This window comes from Pan troglodytes, chromosome 1, assembly GCF_028858775.2.
Source record: "Pan troglodytes isolate AG18354 chromosome 1, NHGRI_mPanTro3-v2.0_pri, whole genome shotgun sequence".
NCBI classification, from domain to species: Eukaryota; Metazoa; Chordata; class Mammalia; order Primates; family Hominidae; genus Pan; species Pan troglodytes.
In genome coordinates this window covers 142,403,428-142,430,277 of record NC_072398.2, presented here as the reverse complement: position 1 = coordinate 142,430,277, position 26,850 = coordinate 142,403,428, and the positions used below count along the sequence as shown (strand labels likewise).

Sequence of the window (26,850 nt, the reverse complement as noted above, 5' to 3'; positions counted from 1 at the left end):
CCAGCCCTCTTCAGGTGACAGAGTTTCTTTCCTCTATTTTGAGGGTTATCTTTTTCTTTTCTTTTCCTTTCTTTTTTTTTTTTTTAACCGAGTGATAAATACAGGGTGCCTTTCTCCGCTACCCCTGCCCAGATCCGGGAGCTCAGATGCTGATGCTTTTCAGACTTTCATTTTCCCTCTCATTTGAGCACCAGAGAAAGAGCTAATAAGTTGTTTACTAATGAGAAAGCAGTCGACTAAGGGAAAACATTGGGCACCACATGTCTGCAAAAGATGAGAGCAAAGTAGATCGCTTAGTTAAGTCCATGTCGAGTAGCAATATTATTTCCCATTTCCAGATAAATATTTGATGATGTAGGCACGATTTTCTTTAGATCTCTATGGTGTACATGGGGACTTAAGCTACCCTGTCGGGTTTTTCATTACTTGGGAGTGTTCCAGAGATGTTTGTTTTTTGACTTAAAAGTTATTTTGCTTTATTTTAATATAGTTATCTTTTAGCTACTCAAAGATTGTAGATAGGAATTAGGAGAAAAAAATAGCATGCCTGCATTTCTTTTTGTGAGTTGGACAGTTAATTTTATTTTAAAAAAAGACTAAATCAAGAAATTCTGAAGAGTTGATGTCAAAATTAAGTATTGCAACTGCATCTAAATTTCTTGTTTAAATATACTTTTTAAGAAATCTCTTTATAAGTTTGGTTTCTTGTGCAGTCAGACGTAAGCTTGAAAACGTTGGTATAATAGTTGATATTTCCTCCACAAAAATAGAGACTTTAACAATGTATATCAATGCAGTGTTGCACATTTAGAATCCTTTGGTAATGCAAAGCTGAATTTCATATAATTGAAAATGTTGCTATGTAATATTTTAATTACAGTTAGCCTTTTATAAGCAGATCTTACAGCATACCACATTTGCTAAATGAATGGAATTTACTATTTTATTAATAGTAAATAATTTACATGAGCTTTTAAAAATGAAGATGATGTGAGGCAAGTCAGAAATACTTTACATTGCCTGGTCTTGAACCATGAAAAACATACTTTGGTTTTGATTGAGAAAGATGATAGGGTCATTTTTCTTTTGAATTGAGCAGTGTTAGAGTTATAATATATTTGGCATTGGTACTTGTATGTTATAGAAAGTTGGCATAAAAGACACCTACTTTGGCACTGGAACTGAAAATATATTTTCATGTGTATTAATAACATTTAGGATCTTTTAATTAATAAGATCAATTTTGATAATAACAAGGAAGCAAGCAAAGAAGGAAGAAATTTTAAATATGATGACCTAGAAATACGACCAAAATAGAGGAATACCTAAAGTTAAGCTTCTAGATAAACTGAAATATAACCCCTTCCAGAAAAAGAATAGTTTTTATTAAGTGTTACCTTATAGGTTGTCATATATCCAAGTCATTTTCTTGGTTTATTTGACTCCCAGTTTTGATAAAAGTTATTGCATTTAAACTTTATCGTGTTTATTAAAATGTTTGAGACTATTACTTATATCAACACTTAAAGATAAATAGTCATAAAGTTTGCTTCTCCAAATATTTCCATCTATTCAAACTTTTTATTTCATTGGGTCCTGAAACTTAGTGTACAGTAACCAAGTATTTATTAAACTTTTGTTTCAAGATTCAGTTTTTTAAAAAGCTTCTAAATTGTTTGAATTTAGACTGAAATACTGTTTAATATGAAGTTCTTAATTCTTCTCTGCCATACAGATTTTAAGTATTTAAGAAGTTTTGTAGCCAGTTTTAAGATGTATTTAATGGTTAAAACTGTTACTTTGCTATGTATCCTGTCTCAGGAATACTTGTTTACTCTGAAAGTTACATATTACAACCTGGCTTTAATGAAATTGATATTTATTTAGAAATATATCCAGCTTTTCATTATTTTTTCAAATTGTAGAATTTGAAATACTCCACTGCTTGAGCTGGAATTGGCTTTTGGTCATGGAAAGGCAAAGTAAGAAAATCTGAAACTACAGTATTCTGTCTTGTTAATTACTGTAATAGCATGGAGTAATGTTTTTAAGTATTGTTAGTAATTCAGGAGGCTTATTCAACAAGGAAGCATTAATAAACTATGTAAACTTTGGTGGCTAGAGGTTTCAAGGTATAAGGAAGAATATTTACTGTAGTAAAAATAAAAATCGGCTGTTTAAAATGGCCAATTTCTAATTTTTGTCTCATAACTAATTTGTTGTGTTGTATTCTCTTTATTTTTTTATTTGAAGTATAGCAGAAAACAGACATTTTTGCAATGCCAAAGAAACTAAAGTCTATTTGCAAGAAACCTGGATTAATGAAAACTGTAAAGAATCTCAAAATGAAAGTGTTGGCTACAATGGTAATTTTGTAGAATGCAGACCAAATATTGAGCAGTGTACTAACAAAGCTACCTTGTTGATTATTGGAGATTCATTTTCTTCATCAAAATGCCCAATAAAGTGTTGGTCTGGGAATCTTAAATTCCATTCTCAGCAGATTTTATTTAGATAGAGGTAACTTGCTCAAGTGGAAAGTTGAGATAGTTACCCTTAAATTACAGGGGTTAATTTCACCAAACAGTTATGTAGTATCTACCAAAGCTATATTGGAGGATATAAAGATGACAAGATAGGTTTTTGCTTTCCAGAAGAGAGTATAGATAATTATACTAGAAGATAATTATAAGAGAATATAAATAACATTTTAAAAATTATTTGCTATATATCAGACATTGTACTTAGTATCCTATACACCTTATTTGATCTTCACAACAATCCAATAAGGTAGGTGTTATTTCCATGTTGTGGATCAGGAAACAAGTTCAAGAATGTTAAGTAAATTGCTCATGGTTACATTGTGTGTCTGAGTTTGAACCCAGGTCTGTATGTTTCCCACTACACTATTCTTTTTTTTTTTCTGGAGACGGAGTCTCGCACTGTCACCCGGGCTAGAGTGCAGTGGTGCGATCTCTGCTCACTGCAATCTCCGCCTCCCAGGTTCAAGCGATTCTCCTGCCTCAGCCTCCCGAGTAGCTGGGATTACAGGCACCTGCCACCATACCCGGCTAATTTTTTGTATTTTTAGTAGAGACGGGGTTTCATTATGTTGGCCAGGCTGGTCTTGAACTCCTGACCTCGTGATTCGCTTGCCTCGGCCTCCCAAAGTGCTGGGATTACAGGTGTGAGCCACCATGCCCGGCGCCACTACACCATTATTTAAATTGCCACAGTTCTGGGGAACTATAAATGTTTTGCATCTGATGTTATAGTTGTATGAACTTTCTACAAATTGGCCAAAAACGTAATTAACCAACATTAACTTTACACTACTTGTTAGCTCCGTCTGTAACAAGGAAAAATGATTTCTACATTCCACTTGGTAGTCTATAATTTAGCAGTGTTTTATTATTGTAGATACAGTCTAATATTTCACAAAGAATAATAGTACAAATAATCTTTTTACAGGGTTTCTTCATTAAGAATTACTGTTTCTAATGAAAGGTGTCACATGCTTGCCCAAAACTTCCCAAAAGATTTAACATTACTCTGTAGACTGTCTGTGCTTTGCTTTAAAATTTTATACTCACATGTAACCTAGCTCTGTGTTTGACACTTAGTAGGTGCGCAATACATTGATGAGAATGCTCCATTTGTCACGTAGGAGGAGGGATGTCTAGGTTATTTTAAGAGAAGTTCATTATAATCTTTGACATATGAAATTACGTAGTTTTCTTTAATTTACATTTCTAATCCCTTCTCCCAAAAATATTCTCTTTAAAAGTACAAAAGGGATTTCTATAGTAGTTACATCATTCTTCCATATAGCACACTGGTAGTTTACTCATTTAATGGAAAATTAGAAGACGGCATCTAATTTTGCAGTGACACTGCAAAGTGGAAGGTCTGAGTTGGGAGGATTAAAATTTTAGGGTGGTTTGGGGGTTGGTAGTATGAGAAGGTAAACAGGGTAGTTAAGACAGACTTTACATTGTTTTCAAATTAGAAATGTAATGCACATGTATTACAGAAAATCCAGAAAATGTGGAAAAGCACAAAAGAAAAAGTTGCTCATAGTTCTGTCACTTAGAGACTGACAGACTTTTTCCACCTAAAAGTCCCATGGCTGTAGAGCCCATTTTTTCTTTTTTTTCTTTATCTCATTTTACTTACTAGAATTTTGAAGAAAAATGAAGTTCAGAGAATTTTAAGATAGAAATCACAGTAGGTTAAAACATTTTTTCTTGCCACTGGTTCTAGATGAGTGGATCTAATTAGCTTTTATTGCCTTTTTAAATCTCAAAATATTTCAATTATGAGTCACTGCTTTATTAAGAAGAAAAGTGCAGGCTGGGCATAGTGGCTCACACCTGTAATTCCAGTGCTTTGGGAGGCTGAGACAGGCGGATCACCTGAGGTCAGGAGTTCGAGACTAGCCTGGCCAACTTGGTGAAACCCTGTCTCTACTAAAAATACAAAAATTAGCCAGGTGTGGTGATGTGTGCCTGTAATCCCAACTACTTGGGAGGCTGAGGCACAAGAATTGCTTGAACTCAGGAGGCGGAGGTTGCAGTGAGCTGAGATCACGCAACTGCACTCCAGCCTTGGTGACAGAGTGAGAACCTGTCTCAAAGAAAAGTGCAGTAGTATGGATTTAGTAATAGACAGTAATGAAGTATAGCAACAATTTCTTTGAATAATATAGCAATACAGTGTGTTTTTCCGGCTTAGGTTTGATTGTTGCTGCTCTTATAGACTACCACAATGTTTGTAATTTGCAGCGCATACTTTGCTGAATTAAACATACTAAATAACTTTCCAAATATTTCTTGACTACCAAGATAAAAGTCTGTGTTAAAACTAGTGTTACTAAATGATGGCTCTAAAATGGATTTTTTTGTCATCTCTCATTAGTGTAATAGAGATTAGGTCTAGTATCATGCAATTCCTACCATTCACATAGTGTTGAAATAGGGAGAAGCAGGGGCACCTTCTAGACATCATCTCTTTATCCCAGAGCTTAGCATCTGATTCCTTGGGCTCTCTTATTTCTGCTTTTTGAATTTGGCAATGGTAAATTTTCATGCCATTCATCAGAAGCATGTTTACTTTTAAACAAATAAAGTAGTAGTTTGTAAACATCACCTAAAATAATGTTACTTTCATACCATAAATGGTATTTGAATAAAACAGTTAATTCTACATTATTCCCTCATAAAATATACTGTGCTGATAATTGTCAAATGTCTATATTATTTCAAAAGCCAATTTTACTCTACCGTGTATGACATTTAATATGATCAACTTCTGATATACAGCAGAGTTCAAACTTGACAGCAAAGTTGAAAACTAGTTAAAAGCTTTAAAAAGATTTAAAATTTAGAGTGGGAAAAATATACTAATGAAAAAGTAATTCCTTAATGAAACAGAAATAGAGAATCTTTATCTTGATGCATGTCTAGCTTATCTTAATTTTATCTGATGAAATCTTGTTTGAAACTAGCTCTATTATCATACTTGGTTTTTTTTTGCAATCACAAAAATGAAATTTGTGTAACATTATATACATAAATATTGCCTGTAAAAAATGAAGATCAAGAAAGCATGGGACAGTGTACTTGATGACAGTAAACACCTTAAATGTGAAAGTAGTGTTGAAGTGCCTCATAAAGATGAGTGGATATACAAGACTTATATAATATTGTTAGGATTTATCTCTTTTAGAAATTTGTCAGTGACTTATCAAATTGGTGAAAGTTTTACTGCCCTGGCTCATAAGTACCTTAATTTAATGGAATGTAGTTATGACAAAATTTGGAATTTATTTTTGATTATAGAAGACATACCACACAATACATGTGCTGAGAGTTTTTTATATATTTTATTTTTATTTTTGAGACAGGATCTCGTTCTGTCACCCAGCTTGAAGTGCAGTGACGTGATCTGGGCTCACTGCAGCCTCTGCCTCCTGGGCTCAAGTGATTCGCCCATCTCAGCCTCCCAAGTAGCTGGTACTACAGGTGTGAGCCATCATGCATGGTTGATTTTTATATTTTTTTGGAGAGACGGGGTTTTGCCATGTTGCCCAGGTTGGTTTTGAACTGCTGGACTCAAGCAGTCCACCTGCCTTGGCCTCCCAAAGTGCTAGGATTACAGATGTGAGCGTCTGTGCCTGGCCTGAGTATCATATATTTTACGCATTAATCATACTGTTTTCCCTTCCCTGTAGTTGCTACCTTAGGGATTCTTTAAGGAGGTGTTTGTTCTCCCTGTTTCAGAATTTTCATTGAACAAATTTTATGCAACTTTTGGATTTTTAAAAAATTTGTTAAACATCAGGCACACTGCATTGGATTAATCACCTGTCTGTCAATCATTTTAATAAGTACTCATGAACCACCACTCCCCCTCTCTCAAAACAAGCTAGGAACTTTAACCTACGTATAGCTTTCCTCTATTCTATCCCTCTATTTCCACCTTCTTGTCATCTAGGTCATCATTTTTGAGTCCTGTGTTCATTCTCTTCCTTATATAGTAGTCCCTCCTTATCCACGGTTTCAGTTACCCATGGTCAACTGTGGTCCAAGAATAGGTGAGTACAGTATAGTACTATAAGATATTTATAAGTACTGAGATACTTTGAGAGAAACCACACTCATAACTGTAATTACAGTATAGTTATAATTGTTCTATTTTATTATTAGTTATTGTTAATTGCTTACTGTGCCTAATTTATAAATTAAACTTTAGCATAAGTATGTATGTTAAAGGAAAAGTGTAAATAGAGTTTAGTACTGTTCGTGGTTTTAGGCATTTACTGAAGGTCTCTCGGTGGATAAAAGGAGACTACTGTGTATAGTTTAGTTGGACATATAAATCTAAACATCTTTTAGTTGTTTGTATAGAATTGTGGTGAATATAATCTTTTTGAACTTGATTTTTCACCTGTTATAAATAAGATTTATCCACATTTTTGCATGTTGCTATAGTCATTATTTAAATTGCTATATAATATTTCATTGAGTAAAATATTCATTAACTCTCCTTTGGTGTATATTTGGATATTTATCCACTCTCCCTTGTTGGGCAGTTATTTTCCGTTTTTTGTTTTGTTTTGTTTGTAATTATAAGCAAAGATCCTATGGACAGTCTGCATGTTTCCTACTGTGCATGTGCCACAGTTCCTATTATATACCTAGAGGTAGCATTGCTGCCTCACAGGGTAGGTGAATGTTCAACTTAAGAGATGATGCAGAACTTTCAATATGGTTGCACCAATTTATATTCATATTAGTAATATATGAAATAAAAGATCCTTTGGTTATCCATCCTCTCCAACACTTGATATTCTCTTTTTAAGTTTTACAAATCATAAGGATGTAAAATGTTGCCTTATTGTGGTCTTGATGCGCATTTGCCTGGTTATCACTGATGTAGAACACTTCTTTTTATGTTTGTCGGCCTTTTTACGTGGCTTCTTCAGTGAAATTCCTATTTATGTCTCTTGCCTATTTTTGTTTTTCTTACTAGTTGATAAGAGTTCTTTATATTGTTTATGTTAATCCTCTGTGTACATTGTGAATGTCTTCTTTCAGTTCCTAACTTTTTCGCTTTCTTTTATGGAGTTGTGTGGGAGGGACAGTTTTAAATGCCTCTACCTTCTTTGGCAAATATTTGGAATAATTTACATCGTTATCATCAACAGGCTTGTATTTAATATCTATTGTACATTTGGTATAGAAAGGGTAAAGTTATATTAATAGTTTATGGCCTGGGGATTTGTAAACTATCCAAATGAACAGCCATAGGAAGTTGTATAAAATATTGTATTGCTTCACACATGCTAGGCACCCAAATGCTAGGTTGATTTAGTTAATGAGTAAATTCAGAAGCAAAGAAATAGCAAAAATTATACATACACTTCATCAGTTGCTTATTTTCCAATTCCATACCTCTCTGTTGCAAACTACTTATTATTAGTCATTAATAATATTTTATTCTTTTGTTTAAAGGGCAGTATATTCCGTAAGATTATGTGAGTCAGTTATTTAGGTATTTTCATAGCTTGCCATTAAAATGCTGGAGTTGATCAGATTTAATACTGGATATAAAGCAAAATATTAATCTTCTGAACAGTTTACTAGTATTTACAAACTCGGAATCCTAAATACAGTTTTTGTCATTGCTGTGCATCTTTTGATAAAAAAAATTCTTAAGTCAAATTTGTCCATTGTTTATCATACAGTAAGTCCTCACTTAATGTCATTGACGGGTTCTTGGAAACTGACTTTAAGCAAAATAACTTATAATGAAACCAGTTTCTTTTTTCTCATCAGTGTTCTAAGGAAATGATATTATAAACAATGAAACATTAGCCAGAAGTGGTGATGCACACCTGTAGTCCCAGCTACTTTGGAGGTGGAGGTGAGAGAATGACTTGAGCCCAAGAGTTAAGGCTGCAGTGAGCTGGAATCGTGTCATTGCACTCTAACCTGGGCAGCATGGTGAGACCCTGTCTCAAAAAAAGAAAAGAAAAGAAATGATATTGAGCGAAACAGCATCATTAAAGGACCTGCAGCACATTGTTTCTCTTAAAGTCTCAGTTCCAAGAACCTATCAGCAGTGTTAAGTGAGGACTTACTGTAATTGCTTTTCATGCCCTTTTAAATAAATTATTCCCTATCCTGGGTTTAAAAGATAGCTACCCAAGTTTGCTCCTAAGAATCTTGCAGTTTTATTTTTTAGATTTAAGTCAGTTTATCTGGATTTGTTGTTTTTTAATAGACTTCATATTTTAAAGCAGTTTTAGGTCCACAGCAAAATCGAGAGGAAGGTCTAAAGATTTCTCAAATACCTGCGTCCCTACATATGTACATACGCATTATCGACATCCTCCACAAGAGTACATTTGTTGCAGTTGATGAACCTATATTGACACATCATCATCATCCAGAGCCCAGAGTGCACACATCTTGGTGTTGTGCATTCTATGGGTTTGTACAAATGTATAATGACATGTATCCAGCATTATAGTATACAGAATAGTGTCCCTGCACTAAGCTTATTCTCTGTGTTCTACCTATTCATCCTTCCCTCTCCTCCATCCCCTGGCAACCACTGATCTTTTTACAGTTTCCATAGTTGTGCGTTTGGGAAAATCTCATGCGGTTGGAATCATACAGTGTGTAGCCATTTTACATGGGTTTCGTTCACTTAGAAATAAGCATTTAATTTTCCTCCATGTCTTTTCATAGCTTGATAGCTTATTTCTTTTTAGTACTGAATAATATCCCATTGTCTGTATGTACCTCAGTTTATTCATTCACCTACTGAAGGACATCTTGGTTGCTTCTGTTTGGGCAGTTATGAATAAAATGCTATAGACATCCTATGCAAGTTTTTGTGTGGATGCAACTTTTCAACTCCTTCGGTTAAATACCAGGGTGTCCAATTGTATGGTAAGAATATATTTAGATTTGTAAGAAACTCCCAAACTGCCCTCCAGAGTGCCTGAACTATTTTGTATTCCTACTAACAATAAGAGTTTTTGTTGTTCCACACCATCTCCAGTATTTGGTGTTGTCAGTGTTCTGGATTTTGGTCATTCTAATAAGTGTATCATGGTATCTCATTTCTGTTATTTAATAGCATTGATTTTTGAATATGGAGATAGGTCTCAGTTATTTTAATGTTTAAAAACATTTTGAAGGCCGAGGCGGGCGGATCATGAGGTCAGGAGATCGAGAGATCACAGTGAAACCCCGTCTGTACTAAAAATACAAAAAATTAGCCGGGCGTGGTGGCGGGCGCCTGTAGTCCCAGCTATTCTGGAGGCTGAGGCAGGAGAATGGCGTGAACCCGGGAGGCAGAGCTTGCAGTGAGCCGAGATCGTGCCACTGCACTCCAGCCTGGGCGACAGAGCGAGACTCCATCTCAAAAAAAAAAAAATTTTGAAATGTCTGTCAGACGTCTTTATAATGCAAATTTAAAATAGAGCACTTTTCAGCTTTTAGGATAGAAACATCTACACATAGCTTTATTAGCCTAACTCTTAACTTGCAAAAATTAATCAAATACGATTAATTAAAATTAATTAAAATTAAAATTAATCATTTGATTAATCAAATTTGATAAATTCTTGCCAGTTAGAGTTACATCATGCTAGGTTATGTATTGAACTATACCTGAACTTATCCTTACCTAGCTCAGTAATACCTCACTTTTTCCTTATTATATCAATTTGTGGTTCTTTTGTTTTTTTATCTCCTGAAGCTTTGGGTTAGTAAAGGTCATCCTTGTCTTAACTCTTATTGACACCCATCCCATTCCCCAGTTGTGGCTCAAACTTTTTATGTTGTTTTCTGTCATCCAACCTACTCCTGCTCTTTTGTTCTCAGCATATCACTCATCTCTATGTAGTGATACGTGCTGTTCAACCACGTGAGTTTCCTCAAGTTTTCTTGTCTTTACTTTCAGATTTCTTGGAATGTTAGCCATCCTTTTTATTTCTACTGAATTTTAAGGAAAAATTGCTTCTTCTTGGTAAGGTTATACTTTCCTGGGCTTTTGCTTCCTCTGGAATATCATGTTTTACTCTTTTGCAGGGTGGGGCTTTGCATTATCCACTGGCTCTTGGCTTAAAAATAAGTTAACGTCTCTCATGTTTTTATTATACTCTTTAATACTGTTGTACCCTCAAATTTCTTTCTTTTTATAAGAAATTTCTTAGATGCCTTGTCTACCGTTTATTTAGCTTACTCATATATGACTTCTGTCTCAGTTATTCTGTTGAAGTGGTTTTCTTAAAGGTATCATGACATTCTGTTGCTTCTAGTCTTTAGACGCAATTGATACTGCTCCAGCTTCCTGAAACTATTGTTAATTAAGCTTTGAGGACCCTGCACTATGTTGGTTACTTTTCTTTCATCATACCTGCCTCTGTTTGTTACTACTGCTTTTGTTTGGTAACTCCTTTTCTACCTTAAATGTTCCACCTATTTCTAGCCTATTTTCCCATTAATTTATCCTTCAGATTAACCACCGGAATCTGATTAACCGCCAAAACCTTGTTTAGTAACAGTTGCAGAAAATAGAAACCCACTTAAATTAGCTTAAGCAGAAATTGGATTTTTTGAAAAGCTATGGGGTTGTATCACTTAAGGGTAAGGCCAGATCCCATGAGTACTAAACAGGAAACTGGATGTTTTCTTTCTAGGGCTACATGTTCTCTTTTCTTTAAGTATGTGTACTGCTTTATATCTCTGTATACTGGTTCTCTTTGCTCCCCTTGCTTGTGGTCTCCAAGTTGCACTCCTAACTTCTAAATTTACATTAACTACAAGTTCATTGCACATAGACCACAGCTGACTGACTGAGTTGCTATATGTCACAATTCTAAATTCTTAGATGAGAAAATCTGAGTGGCCTTAGTCAGTGGAACATGTGTCCCTGATCCAGCTAACTATGGCAATGGAGGGATGAGATTCTCTAGTATCAATATGGCTTCAAGAAACCTCTTGTGAGGTTGGGACAGACTATTTTCTGAAAAGGGATTCTAGGTTGAGAATTCTAGGGATTCTCCTGCTTAAATGTTTCAGTTACTTTCCATCGATTATAAAATAAAATATATTTATACTTTTCATCATCTGACCCCCATTTTTTCTGATTTTTCTCCCTATTTATCTTACACTCTGGAATATTAAAACTATTTACATTTCTTTGAACCACACTCCCTATCTTTGCATATGCTGATTCTGGTTTTAAGAATACTAATATTGCTTGTCTGTCTGAACAGCATTTGACAAATTGGACAATCCTTAAAATTCTGATAAGAAAATCATATTCATTGAATATATGAATATATTTATATCTAATAAAAGTTTTACTTAAGATATATTTTTGATTAATAAATTTAGGGAATTGGTCATGAAGCATTTTGATACATTTGCAAATTAGTCTCCGATTTTACAGCTCCTGTTATTGAATAATATATCACTTAATATGGTAATTGTTACATGTCTCTACTACTTTCAAGACAGGAACTAGGTCTTACTCCTCTTTATGTTGCTAGCAACGGACATATAGGTTATGCTTAATAAATGCTTGAATAAATAAATGAACAGATTTTTAAAAACATTATATGACCAATCTGCCAGACCTGACTTCTCTAAATTTCCAAAAGCTATTCTTCCCCTGGCTGCTAGAAATCTGCTAGTTACTTTTATTTGACTGTTGCTTCAGTCTCTTCAGTTGTTTCTTCTACTTCTGTATCTTGAGTTCATTCATTACTTTGCCATTGTTTAAGTGTGGGCCTTCATTATCATTTGGATGATTATAATATCTTGATATTTTACCTCTACCTCTTTTGCCCTGTTCTGCTGTTATTTAAACTATGTACAATTGCTAGATTCAGAATTTGTCCTTAGCATTCAATGACTCCTTAATGCCTGTGGGATATAGTCCTAATTCCTTAGCTAGGCAATCCAAGCTGTCATTGTTGTAGCCCCAAAATGCTTTTCATTCTTAAGTCTTACTCATGTAAGCAGCTTATTTTTTCAGGCATACTATGATTAGTGATTTTTCCTCACCTGTATTTTTACTACATTCTATCAACTGGAATACTTCAAGGCCAAATTCAAATTTTGCATATTTATTTTTTTCCTTATTTTCCCCTACTCATGTTCAGTCTCTCCTCAAAACTTAAGAATATTTTCTATCTCATGACATTTATTATATATTGCATTGTACTGTAGTTGTTTGTATCCTACTTCATTTTCTCTTCTAGGCTTAATGCTTAAAATCTTTGAAGGAAAGGACTATATTTTTAATCTTCATTATTTACCCCTTTAGCCCTTTAGTCCTGAAGAAAGTAACTTGCACATAGCAGTGTTGAGACTCAGAAAACAATACTCTACAATGAAGGTCTTAGAAGTAGTCTCAGAAACAAAAGGACTGTTTTATTTTTTAACCTTTTTTTGTCCTCGTCTCTCAGTTTTATTTTTCCTCCAAGGCTAGCCATATAAACTAGAATCCATCTTTTTAAAAGTGGGTCATAGGAACCAGAACCACCACCCCCCTTTTCTTTCTTCCCCAGCAGAAGCAAGCTTTATTTAGCACTGACCTTGACAGAGATTCACTCAAGGACCCCCCCTGTACAATGAACGATGACTCATGCATAAACAATGTCCTCAACAAGTTTTACAGTAAACAAGAAAATATTCTTTATGGTTGTTTTTCAAAGCAATCTTTGATAAAAGCTAGCACATTAATGTTAGCACTTGGTGAAGTCAATTCTGGAAGGACTTAGACTTCGCCAAGTGCTTCGTTATATAATCTTTTAGAGGCATCAAAGACAGTATTAATAGACGCTTACATTGCTTAACTTTTAAAAAATTTTTGAAAATAATCCATGTGTACATATGCACGGATAAATCAAAAGACACTGAAATGTATAAAATTAGAAGTAAAGACCACTTCCTTAGTACTTTCTCTTCAATTAGTCCTACTCCCCAGAAGTAGTCACATTGCCCTTTATTATTTCTGGAATTGACATTATAATTTAAAATTTTTGATTTATCAACTTTAGACCATATGCATTAACCTAGTGATTTATAGGTGACTTACAAAAGACATTTAACCAACTTCTATTTTTCCTTCTTCATTTCCTAAATGTGTTAGTTACATTATTATTTTTAGTTTTTTTCTGGTAGTTTCCTTTACGACTATGTTTTGATTTGTAGAGCCATAGCATCTATTAACTCTGCACAAAAATGAGAGTTTCAGTACACTTCCACTTCTCACTTCCCTTGCACTGACTTTATTTATTGCATTGTATTGTTTTTACATTGACAAGGTTTATATTTCTATTATATTCTTTCCTTCCTTCCTTCTTTCCTGTTTCTCTCTTTCTTTTTCTCCCTGACCCCTCTTCTGCATAGTTCCTACAACATCTTTCTTAAACGCTTTACGAACATAGGTTGGATCACCTGGACTATTTTCTATGTCTTTAAACTTACCTTCGTATTTCCTATTTCTTTAAATTTTCTCTGTTTTGGGAGATTGCCTTTATTTTTCTTTCGGCTCACTAACTTCAGATGTATATATTTCATTGTGCAGCCCATTCACTGCCTTTTTGCAAATGTATTTTTAATTACATAAGTATCTTGTTTTTTTGTGTATAGGCTAGAATTACTTAATGTAATTTTAATTTTTTCCCCTTTTTTAAAAATTTCCAACTTTCAAGTTCTGGGGTGCGTGTGCAAGATGTGCAGGTTTGTTACATAGGTAAACATGTGCCATGGTGGTTTGCTGCGCAGATCATCCCATCACCTGGGTATTAAGCCCAGCATCCATTAGCTATTCTTCCTGATGCTCTCCCTGCTGTCATCCCCCACCCTCCAGTAGGCCCCAGTGTGTGGTGTTTCCCTCGATGAGTCCATGTGTTCTTATCATTCAGCTCCCACTTAGAAGTGAGAACACAATGGTGTTTGGTTTTTTGTTCTTGCTTTAGTTTGCTGAGAATAATGGCTTACAGCTCCATCCATGTCCCTGCAAAGGACATGATATTGTTCCTTTTATTTTTTTTTAATTTTTTTATTTTTTATTTTTGAGATGGAGTCTTGCTCTGTAGTCCAGGCTAGAATGCAGTGGCGCAATCTTTGCTCACTGCAACCTCTGCCTCCTGGGTTCAAGTGATTCTCCTGCCTCAGCTTCCCGAGTAGCTAGGATTACAGGTATGCGCCACCACACCCAGCTAATTTTTGTATTTTTAGTAGAGACAGGGTTTCACTGTTTTGGCCAGGCTGGTCTTGAACTCCCAACCTCAGGTGATCCGCCCACCTTGGCCTCCCAAAGTGCTGGAATTACAGGCATGAGCCACCGTGCCTGGCTAATCTCATTCCTTTTCATGGCTGCATAGTATTCCATAGTGTATACGTACTACATTATCTAGTCTGCCATTGATGGGCATTTAGGTGGATTCCATGTCTTTGCTATTGTGAATAGTGCTGCAGTGAACATACACATACATGTATCTTTGTAATAGAACCATTTATATTCCTTAGGGTATATACCCAGTAATGGGATTTCTGGTTGAATGATATTTCTGCCTCTAGGTCTTTGAGGAATCGCCACACTGTCTTCCACAATGCAGAACCCGTTTTAAAAAGTCAGTCATAAAGCCTAAGAATATTATTCTAACTTTTCCTTCTTCCTTTTTTTTGTGTAACACCAGTCATAAAAAAATTACCTGACCTACTTTGTTTGACCATAGTTCATAAGATCCCTATTTTAGAATCCTTCTCCATACCCAAAAGTAAGGAGTACATACTCAGAGAGGCACACAAACACAGAAGAATGAGACAGGTCTTGCATGGTTTCCCCACTCAGTCTATTAACATTAGATCATTCCCTTTTTGTCCAATCACGTTACGGCTGTCCATACTTTGTTGAACCTAAGCGTAAAAAAGGACAGTTTCCCCTGTATTTTTGGTTCTTCATTCTGAAGGCTTTCATGTCATGTAAAACTATGATCAAATAAATTTGTATGCCTTTTCTTCTATTTATCTGCCTCTTTTCAGTAGTTCTCAACAAACCTTCAGAGGGCAAAGGAAGTATTCACTTCTGTCTGACAGTGGCTGCTGATTAATGTTTGTTGAGTAAATAACAGTCTAATGTCTGAAAATCTTCCAATTTTAATTTGTTACTTAAATTTTTTCTGCTTTTATTTTGGTATTTATGAGGGAGCAGAACTGCAGTATATCATTTTTCCCTTGGTAGGTACATAATTTTATCACCTTAAGTCATATAATAATTGAATTCCCACATCTCAGACTGAGATTTTTTTTACCGGCAGAAGGAGCTGTCACCAGACACAACAGAAGTAGATAATAATAGTAATGTTTATTATTAAAAACAAATGATAATGAATACATATTGATGTTACTTAATCGTTAAAACAACTCAGTTGAGGCCGGGTGCAGTGGCTTATGCCTGTAATCCCAGTACTTTGGGAGGCTGAGGCGGGTGGATCACCTGAGGTCAGGAGTTTGAGACCAGCCTGCCCAACATGGTGAAACCCTGTCTCTACTAAAAATACAAAAATTAGCCTGGCATGGAGGCAGGTGCCTATAATCCCAGCTACTCGGGATTGTATTTTCTTTACAGCTTGAGAGCTATACTTTTATTAAGCCCTTCTACTAGAGTTAGCCTTATCTTTTAAGGAAGTTAAAATAATTGTATACAGTTCCTTTTTTTGAGTTTTGTTTTTCTGGTTGCTCAATATGAGACTTGCTCAAGGCCAGCTCTATTGTCAGTGCCTATAAAACGAAACAAAACAAAAAACAGCAAAGCATTGAGTATTCTGACTTTATTTTGTCTAGCCTTGTGACTTCTTAAAAGAGCTCCAGTTTTCTCTTCACAGTTAGATCCCATAAAGTAAAATGCCCAGCTATTGGGTATGGTGTGGTAATGTATAATAATATAATTTGATTTATTTTGGGATTACTGTAACTGGTTTTTGTTTTATTGTTTTCAATAAATCCGAGTTTCCATCTTTGAGAAGCATCTATTTCATTTATTGATGACTTTAGATTTCTAGTTAGCTACTATATCAGAAGTACTTATTTGACTGAATTATGAAAAGTCAAAGTTTAAATTACATTTAGATAGCAATAGAAGAGATGGCTCAAAGTCACACACAATTAATTTCTAAGTGAATTGTGCAACAGTCATTGTAGGACTTTAGAGGAGGGAGTGGTCATTTGTTTTGTTTTGTTTTTTGTTTTTTTGAGACAGAGTCTCACTCTGTAGCCCAAGCTGGAATGCAGTGGCGCGATCCGGGCTCACTGCAACCTCCGCCTCCTGGGCTCAAGTGATTCTCCTGCCTCAGCCTCCCGAGTAGCTGGGAATACAGGCGTGTGCCACCACGCCCAGCTAATTTTTTGTATTTTAGTAGAGATAGGGTTTCACCATGTTGTCCAAGGTGGTCTCGAACTCTTGAGCCCAGGTGATCTGCTGCCCTTGGCCTCCCAAAGTGCTGGGATTACAGGCATGAGCAACCGTGCCCAGGTTGGGCACAGTTTTTATTTTAAGATAAGCTTAAAATGGGATAGTTGGAATTTTCTAAGAGGAAAAGATGTTCAAGGAGGGTAGGATAATAGGAACCAAATGCATGCAAGCAGAAAAATTAAAGAAAAATTTCTATTTTTCATTCAGAAGACTGCTCCAAATTATGTCCTTTTTATTTTTTCATACTTTGACAGGCAAATTATTTAATAACTAAAGTTGGCCTTGATATATTTGCTGGTTCTAAACTTTGGTCAGCAGCTTGAGAAGGAAGGCATTGTGTTATTTTTATTCTTTGAGATCAACAGTAAAAAAAGATGTAAAGAATGTAAACAAAGAATTGTTTTATTTTATCCCATATTCTTTTTTACTTGGAATAATGCAGATTTCACTACTTGAAAAAGTTTTTTAGTCAATTATGTGTTTTCTTTCTAGTATGATGAAAGATAATTTAAGTCAAGGAGCTATAGAGAAAAGTAAATGAAAACTTTCAACTGCACAGGTTTCATGAGATATTCTAGTTTCAGTTGAAAACTATTTTTCTGTGTGATAGTTTCACCTTTGGGAGAATTAGATTTAATTTGCAACATTGTGTTTGAAGTATTTCATATTCTGTTCCTTGCTTAAAGAGGTAAATTTCTTTATTGTTGTGGTCAGGGAAGTCTTTAGCTAATGATGCAGTGATATTTTGTGTAAACTTTTAATGAATTAAAATATACTAAAGTCCCTGTTAAAGTGTCTGCTTATGAGAGAGCATTTCCCTGATGATCTTATTATATAAAAGTAGCAGTACTTGTGATCCTACCTTCCCGCACTCCTTGTCCCTTTTCTCCTTCCTTGGTTTATTCTGTAGGTTCAATAAAATGCAGTAGTTATTTATGTAAATGATACTTAATGTGCGCTAAATAAATATCCTTGCCTAACCTTCATTCATGCTGAGCAACCAAAGTTTTTTTTTTAATGTATAGTGAGAGATCCTTTTAAACTGGTGGTGATGGTTTTGTTTTATGTTAATTCTCTGGTAAATTTTCATGTGTTACAATAAAGTCTAAAACGTGCAGATAGTTTTATGATGTAAAGCACGATCTTATTAATAGATTTTAATTACTATTAAACAACTTCCGTATATCAGACATGTGCTGGTTTTATTTTATAATCTTAAGAGATATTGGCTTATTTTTGTTATTTATATATTTTTAAAGTGAGGCTTAGAGAGGTAAAGTTACTTGCCTATGTTACATAGCAAGTTAGCCCAACTGGCATTTGAAACTAGGTCTGTCTAAATCCAGGCTAATGATCTTTTCTGTGAGTATTTTGTATTTTAATATTTCAAATAATTATAGGGGTTTATTGATATATTTTGTAATAAGCATTTTCCTCTCATGACAGAATATGACTTGGTTTATAGAATGGCATTTTACTATAGAGTTCTAGGAACAACATAATGTGGTAAAAAGCAAAGGCTACTTAGTCTATAGTTCCATGAAGTATTGAGATGGGAATATATCAGTTTAGCTTAATCTCATTTTACAGGTTAGAAAAATGAGACCCAGAGAGGTTTAAGTGATTTACTATCATTAGGTAGAGGAATTGATTCTAGAACCAAGATATCCTAACTCTAGTAGAAGATAATTTTTGATGAATATCCTTGATATTAGTAAAGGGAGGCTAATCCTGTATATAGAAAAAGAATAAGAGACTTAAAAAGGCTTTTTTTTTCAGCATCCTTATTTAAAGAGATATAATTGACATACAGTAAATTTCACACATTTAAAATATGCAATTTGATAAGCTTGACATGCTGATAACAACTGTGAAACTGTCAGTGCAAACAATATAATGAACATATTTACCACTCCAAAAGTTTCTTTGTGTCTCTTTCTAATCTCCTCCTGTCATTATTCCCTTTCTCCCAGTCCTACTTTCTGTCACTGTAGATGAATTTGCCTTTTGTGGAGTTTTTATACAAAAAGAATTATACAGTGTGTACTTTGGAGGTGGGGGGCATGGCATCTTTCACTCAAATCGTGATTTTGATATTTCACCATGCTGCAGTATGTATCGGTAGTTCAATCATTTTTGTTGTTGAGTAGTATTTCATTATATGGATATATAATACCATAATTTATCTTTACCTGTTGATGGATATTTGGGTTATCACCAGGTTTGAGATATTACAAATAAAGATGTTTTGAACATTTGTGTAGAAGTTTTAGTGGACTTACACTTTCATTATTCTTGTGTAAATTGCCTAAGAGAAAAATGGCTAAAACATATAGCAGGTGCATGTTTTAAGTTTTTAAAAAGCTACCAAATGATTTTCCAAAGTAGCTGTATCATTTTACTTTTCCACTAGTAGTGTTTAAGAGTTCTGGTTGTTAACCAGGTGCAGTGTTTTGCACATGTGGTTCCAGCCACTTGGGAAGCTGAGGCAGGATGATGAATTGAGCCTGGGAGGTCAAGGTTGCAGTGAGAGGTGATTGCGCCTGCACACTCCAGCCCAGGCAACAGCAAGACCCTGTCTCAAAAAAAAAAAGAAAAGAAAAGAAAAAAGAGTTCCAGTTGCTCTACATTCTTACCAATACTTCGTACAGTTAATAGTTTTAATTTTAGCTATTCTAGTAGATTTATAGCGACATCATACTGGTTTTAATTTGCATATTTGCATTTATTGAATGATGTTGAACCATCTTTTCATGATCTTATCTGCTATCTGTATATCCTCTTTGGTGAAGTATCTATTCAAATCTTTTGTCTATTTCTAAAAATTGAGTTATTTTCTTATTGAATGTTGAGAGTCTTTATATATTCTGAATTTAATACCTTTATCAGATGTGTGAGTTGCAAATATTTTCAATTCTGTAGCTTATCTTTTCTTTTCTTTTCTTTTCTTTTTTTTTTTTTTTTAACAGTATCTTTCCAGGAGCAGAAGTTCTTAATTCTGATGGATCCAGTTTATCAACATTTTTCTTTTGCACACTGTGTTTTTGGTTTGGTATCCAAGATAAAGCTATTCTCCTGTTTTCTTCTAGAATTTTAGTTTTAGGTTTTACATTTAGTTTTATGATCCATTGTGAGGTAATTTTTGTTTATGGTGCCAGGTGTTGATCAAAGTTCATATTTTTCATATGGACATATTTGTTTCAGCAACATTTATTTAAAAAATATATTCTTGGCTGGGCACGGTGGTGCACACCTGTAATCCCAGCACTTTGGGAGGCCGAGGCAGGCAGATCACGAGGTCAGGAGATCGAGACCATCCTGCTAACACAGTGAAACCCCATCTCTACTAAAAATACAAAAAAAAAAAAAATTAGCCGGTTGTGGTGGCAGGCACTGTAGTCCCAGCTACTTGAGAGGCTGAGGCAGGAGAATGGCGTGAACCTGGGAGGCAGAGCTTGCAGTGAGCCGAGATTGCGCCCCTGCACTCCAGCCTGGGTGACAGAGTGAGAGTCGGTCTGCAAAAACATATATATATATATATATTCTTTCTCTACTGAATTGCCTTTATATCTTTGTCAGAAAATCAGTTCGTATATGTGTGCGACAATTTCTGCTCTCTCCTGATCCATTGCTATATTTATTATTATTATTTTTTTGCCAGTCCCATGCTATATTTATTAATTTTTTGCCAGTCCCATGCTGTTTTGATTATTGGTGCTTTTTTATAAGTCTCGGAATCTGGGAGTATTAGTCTTCCAAATTTACTCTCCTTTTTCAAATTTGTTTTGACTATCTAGGTACTTTATATTTCCATATAATTTTTAAAACCGGCTTGCCAATTTCTAGAAAAAGTCTATACGGATTTTTGAATGGGGTTGCACTGAATCTTAGATTAAGAGGAGAACTGACTTCCGAACAATATTAAGTTGTCTGTTCTATGATAAACAAAGTATGTCTTTCCATTTCTTTAGATTTCCTCTAATTTCTTTCAGCAGTTTTTTGTAGTATTCAGTGTATGGGTCTTTTACATCTTTTGTTAGATATGTCTGTAAGCACTGCATGTTTTTATGCCGTTTTAAATGGTATTTTAAAAATTTCTTTTTCTGATCATTCCTAGTATATAGAAGTACAATTGATTTTTCCATATGGATCTTGTGTCCTGCAACTTTGCTGAATTCATTTATTAATTCTGGTAGCTTTTTTGTAGTTTCTATAGTGTTTTTATTTAATGATAATGCTGTCTTTGCATAAAAAGTTTTACTTCTTTGTAATCTGGAGTGCCTTTTATTTCTTTTTCTTGCTTGGTTGCACTGGCTATGACCTCCAGTACAATGTAGAATAGAAGTGGTAAGAGTAGCCATCCTTATTTTGTTCCTGATATTAGGGAGAAAGCATGCAGCCTTACATAATTCATGTAAGATTAGTTGTATGAGTTTTGTATTTACCCTTTAATTACATTGGGGATGTTTGCTGCTTTTCCTGCTTAATGTTTTTATGAGGAAAGAATGTTGGATTTTTATCTAATTATTTTTTGTTTCTATTGAGACAATAATGGTTTTCCTTCTTTTTTTAGCATCATTGCACAGTTTTTGATATGTTTTTATTTTCATTCAGTTCAGAATAGCTGATTTCTTTTTGACCCATAGGTTAATGAGCAGTACTTCAGTTTCCAATTTGTGGACATTTGTCCAGATATCTTCCTTTTATTCCTTTCTAATTCATTCCATTTTGGTCAAAGAACACCTCATTTTTTTCTCATCTCCAGTCTCATTGTCTTTATGTTTTGTCAGATGTTTTGGGAACCATTGTTTTATATATCTTGTCTGTTTTTGGTTTTGTTTTGTTTCAGCTGGGAGGGTAAATCTGCCCATGGCTACTTAACGTTGGTCAGAAGTAGCAGTCTCCTCTCATACACTTTTTTTTTTAATTAGGAAGTATTTCAAACATGTACCAAAAGGCTGAGAATAACTTATATCTCTTTTCCTTGAGTAAATGTTCTGCAAAATTTACATTGTATTTTTTTAAAAATAAACGTTTTATAGATGTAAGCCCTACTTTTTTTGACATTCTTCATCTTACTGCCTACTACCTTTCCTTGCTGTACAGAGGAAAATGTGGCAGATGAAGTCTTACATTCATTATATTCTTTTACAAGTTTTTTTAAATTTAATTCTTTTCCATATTTATTCAAGGAGATACATGTTAATAGATTGGTTTTAGTGACAGTGTAGTGTCTCATTGCATTGCATATATTATAAATCTGTTTTTTTGTATAGATGATTATATGAATTGCTTATGATTTTTCTCATCACAAACAATGGTATGACAAACCTTTTGCATTTTATATACATGATTATAGCTTATATGCATCTAGAAATGGAATTGCTGGTTCTGAGCAAACGAATATCTTCAAGTTAGCCATATGTTGATTGCCAAGTTGTTTTCCATATTATAGTTCCTTTTCCTTACAGATTATATTTTAATCTTTTTCCAGTCATTTTGGTAAGAAAAGATACCTCATTATCTTAATTGTATCTTCCTGATTGTAACAGGATTGGCATATTTTCATTTGCTTATTTTCCATTCTGGATCCATTTTCTATGAATTACCTGGTCATATTTTTCTAACCAGAATATTGAGAGAAAGCAACTCAAATGACATTTTACATTTCTTTATCTCAGAGCACTCGTAGATAATGGTGAAAGTAATCCATATGTAACTTATATTCAAATTAATATGGTTCTTGGGTCTATAGTTGTTCTAGTATTTTTCTTTCCATGCATTTTTATTTGTTTTGTGTATTTGAAGGAAACCCAGCCTATTGGACAGTATTAGTAGTATATGGGAACAAGACTGCTGTTTGGTTTTATTCAGTAGCATCACTAACACTAATGCAGATTGTTAACCTAGAGAAAAAATGTTGAAATTATTCATTATTAAGGCTTTCCTTAATACATAAATACCTGGTGATATTGTGTAGATCTGCAGTGGTGGCCTACCTGTTAAACTCGAATATGGTTTTGCGGTTGAACCTGTTAAACCTGTAGATCTTGTATTGTGTGAACAGAAATAAGGAAACTAGTTATGGGTATTAACTGGTTCTCTATAGGTTTTTGTTGTCTAACCCTTGCTCATAATGAAATAAGTCATTTTATAAACTTTATTCCATTTAGTAGTAAAGTATAAGATATTTCAAAGTCTTGTGACTATTTGTGTTTCTTCGGGGTACTGCTTATATCCATGGAAAAAAAATGTTTCTTTGTTTTGGAATATATGACTTGATGATACAATAAGTCATACTTCAACATTACTAATCCTAAATTGTGATTAAAATGTAGTTTAGTTTTATTATATTCAACATAATGTAGTGCCTCATTGATGAGAAATGAAGTGTATTTCGCAAATAAATTAATCTTAGGCCTTCAAACACATAAAACATTGTTGTTGTTTTTTTTTGTTTTTTTTTTTTAAGTAGAGATGGGGTTTCACCATATTGGCCAGGCTGATCTTGAACTCCTGATCTCAGGTAATCTACCTGTCTCGGCCTCCCACGGTGCTGGCATTGCAGGCGTGAGCCACCATGCCCGGCCCCTAAAACACTGATTTTTAACATTGTTTTTGGAGATTACATTTATGTAATATATGTCACATTTTGCTGCCTGATTTACAGAATATAGGTAGATAATTTTACTTGTTCTTTAGGCAAGTAGCACTCTTTATTTCTGTATCTAATGGCCTTTGTGGTTAGTATGATTCTTTTTTTTTTCTTTTCTCCCAGTTGTATTTTGACATTGAGCAGCTGTCTTTCCATTCATTCAGCAAATATTCACTGAGCTCCTGCTATATTCAAAGCATTATTCTGGGGCCTGTTTATATAATAATAATCAATTTTTTTTTTTTTTTGAGACGGAGTTTTGTTCTGCCACCCAGGATGGAGTACAGTGGCGTGATCTTGGCTCACTGCAACCTCCGCTTCCCGGGTACAAGTGATTCTCCTGCCTCTGCCTCCCGAGTAGCTGGGATTACAGGTGCACACCATCATACACCGCTAATTTTTATTTTTTTAGTAGAGATGGGGTTTCACCATGTTGGCCAGGCTGGTTTCAAATTCCTGACCTCTAGTAATCCACCTGCCTTAGCCTCCCAAACTGCTGGGATTACAGTGAGCCACTGCACCCGGCCCATCAAAATATTTAAGAGTAATCAAATACACTTTCTTCTCTCATGAACCTTAAAATATGGCAGGGGAAGATAGACATTAAGTGATGAAGCAAAGATACTGAGACTCTCTGGGGCGAGAGGATCACACGTTGAGAACTGCTGAATTGGGATAATGAAGGGAAGGAAGCATACAATCCCAAATCACCATTAAACCAAAAGTTGTTTACAGGATTCAAAATGGACATAATAGAAACTTAGGGTTAAAATTAGAACCATATTAGGAACATATAGATCATTCTAAAAATGTCACTGAGTAAAAATATACAGGTTAAGAAAATTAGTTGTACTTGGCTAGATGTAAACGTATCACTTGAACAAAAGAACAGCATACACGTTATTATTTATTCAAATTGTGTATTACTCCCTCTTTTTACAAGAACCTTAAAAAAAATTATGCTGGGTCTCCAGTTGAGCAGTGCCACTTCTCAATTACACATTCTCTTTCTCCATACACATAGCCTTGACTTTGAGAATGTATCAGAGACCTTGCAGAGGGAATGGAAAGTGGGTATGTGGTGTTTGGCATCTGATTGGATGTGGAGGGCAAGAGAAGGGACAGGTAAAAAAATGATCCTTAGGATTGGAGGTGGGTGATTGTGGATTTTGGCATCATCAAAAGAAATAGGGAGACTAGGAATACAGATGAAACATTTGTTTTGAGTCATGCTGAATTTGAAATCAATAGACTACCTCAAGTGGTGATGTGTAAACAGACAGTTAGAAATGTAAAACCAGTTCTGGGATTCAAGGTAGAAATGCACTTTGGGAAGTCATCGGATAATATTTGAATCATGATATTATATAAATTAGAATATATTAAGTGCCATATTAGTATAGAACATAGGAATGATAAGTTTAAAGAAGAGATTAATTGAAGGAATCTTCCTGGAAGTGAGTTATGATTAAGATCTGTTAGAAAAGAGAAAAATTTTCCAGGCCTATTTTTTCTCCTATTTTATACTTAATATATTGAGGAGAAATTTTGCATAAGAACTACTTTTATTATTTCTTTACATTCTATGGTATTTTTACATGTAAAAGCTATCATAATAATTATTTGAAATTAGTGTAGCTGAACTTAACCACTATTTTAGAAAAGACACAATTGAAACACACAATTTAAGGATTTGCCATGAATCTTGTCACAAACCAGTTTTCTAAAGCTCAGCATCACTGATCATTACAGAAATGCAAATCAAAACCACAGTGAGATACCATCTAAGACTAGCCAGAATGGCTATTACTAAAAAGTCAAAAAGTCACAGATGCTGTCGAGGTGGAGAAAAAGGAATGCTTATACACTGTTGGTGGAAATGTAAATTAGTTCAACCATTGTGGAAGACGGTGTGGCAATTCTTCAAAGACCTAAAGACAGAAATACCATTCAACTAGCAATTTCATTATTTTGTATATACCCGAAGGAATGTAAATCATTCTATTATAAAGACACATTCACGCATATGTTCATTGCAGCACTGTTCACAATAGCAAAGACATGAAATCAACCTAAATGCCCATCAATAATAGACTGGATACAGGAAAGGTGGTACATACACATCATGGAATGCTATGCAGCCATAAGAAAGAATGAGATTATGTCTTCTGTGGGGACATGGATGGAACTGAAGCCCTTAGCAAACTAACACAGGAACAGAAAACGAAATACTACATGTTCTCTCTCATAAGTGGGAGCTAAATGATGAGAACACGTGGGCACATAGAGGGGAACAACAGACACTGGAGCCTTTTGGAGGGTGGGGAGTGACAGGAGGGAGAGGATTAGGAAAAATAACTAATGAGTACTAGGCTTAATTACCTGGGTGATGAAATAATCTGTACAATAAACCGCCATGACATGTTTACCTATGTAACAAACCTGCACTTGTACCCTTGAATTTAAAATTAAAAGAGAGAAATGGAAAAAAAAAAAGAACTTAAGATTTTCTTATTCCACTTCCCGCCATTAATATACCACCTTTGCGTAATCAGTCTGGACAGTGTTGGTTTTGAAACATGTTTCTATGTTGGAAGTGTAAGAACCTCAGATTAGGTACATGCTGTCAATTGGAGTAGATATGATTTTTAATTATTTTTTATTGAGATGTCATTTCTACCAATAGTAATCCTGGTAGTATTGATTAAATGTGAAATAAGATTGGGATGAAAAAATTGACTTCATATTAATGAGGTGTTTGAATTGTAGCCATTAAATCATAGTTATTTAAGTTCTCAATTTGGATATATAATGCATTTTAATAAAATGTATATGTATTTGGAATGTTTGTAGAATGCTTATAAAGAAAGTTTACAATTGTAGGTAGAAATGTGATCATTTATATTGTTCAATAAGTAGAGAGGTGAAATCTCTGGAAGTTTCAAAGCTGGAGGGATAAAATGATGCTTGGGGAATGGCAGTCAAAATTTCAGGAGGAAGGAACTGTATTTTATGTAATTTTCTTATATTGTCCTCTACAGCTCTAATATAAACATATATGATTGGATCATAAATTATACTTAGTATGTGTATGTGAGTGTATGTATACATGTATATATATTGAACTGGCAAGAGAAATAGAAACATTATTTTTAATGTGGGAAAATTATTTTTAACTTACTTTT

General features: G+C 34.5%; 1 protein-coding gene across 6 annotated transcripts in view; it reads left to right on the top strand.

Moving 5' to 3' along the window:
• The window catches only part of PKN2 (protein kinase N2), a 151,893-nt gene that overhangs the window by 1,139 nt on the left and 123,904 nt on the right, over positions 1 to 26,850 (top strand). The gene's annotated exons all lie outside the window — the stretch shown is intronic.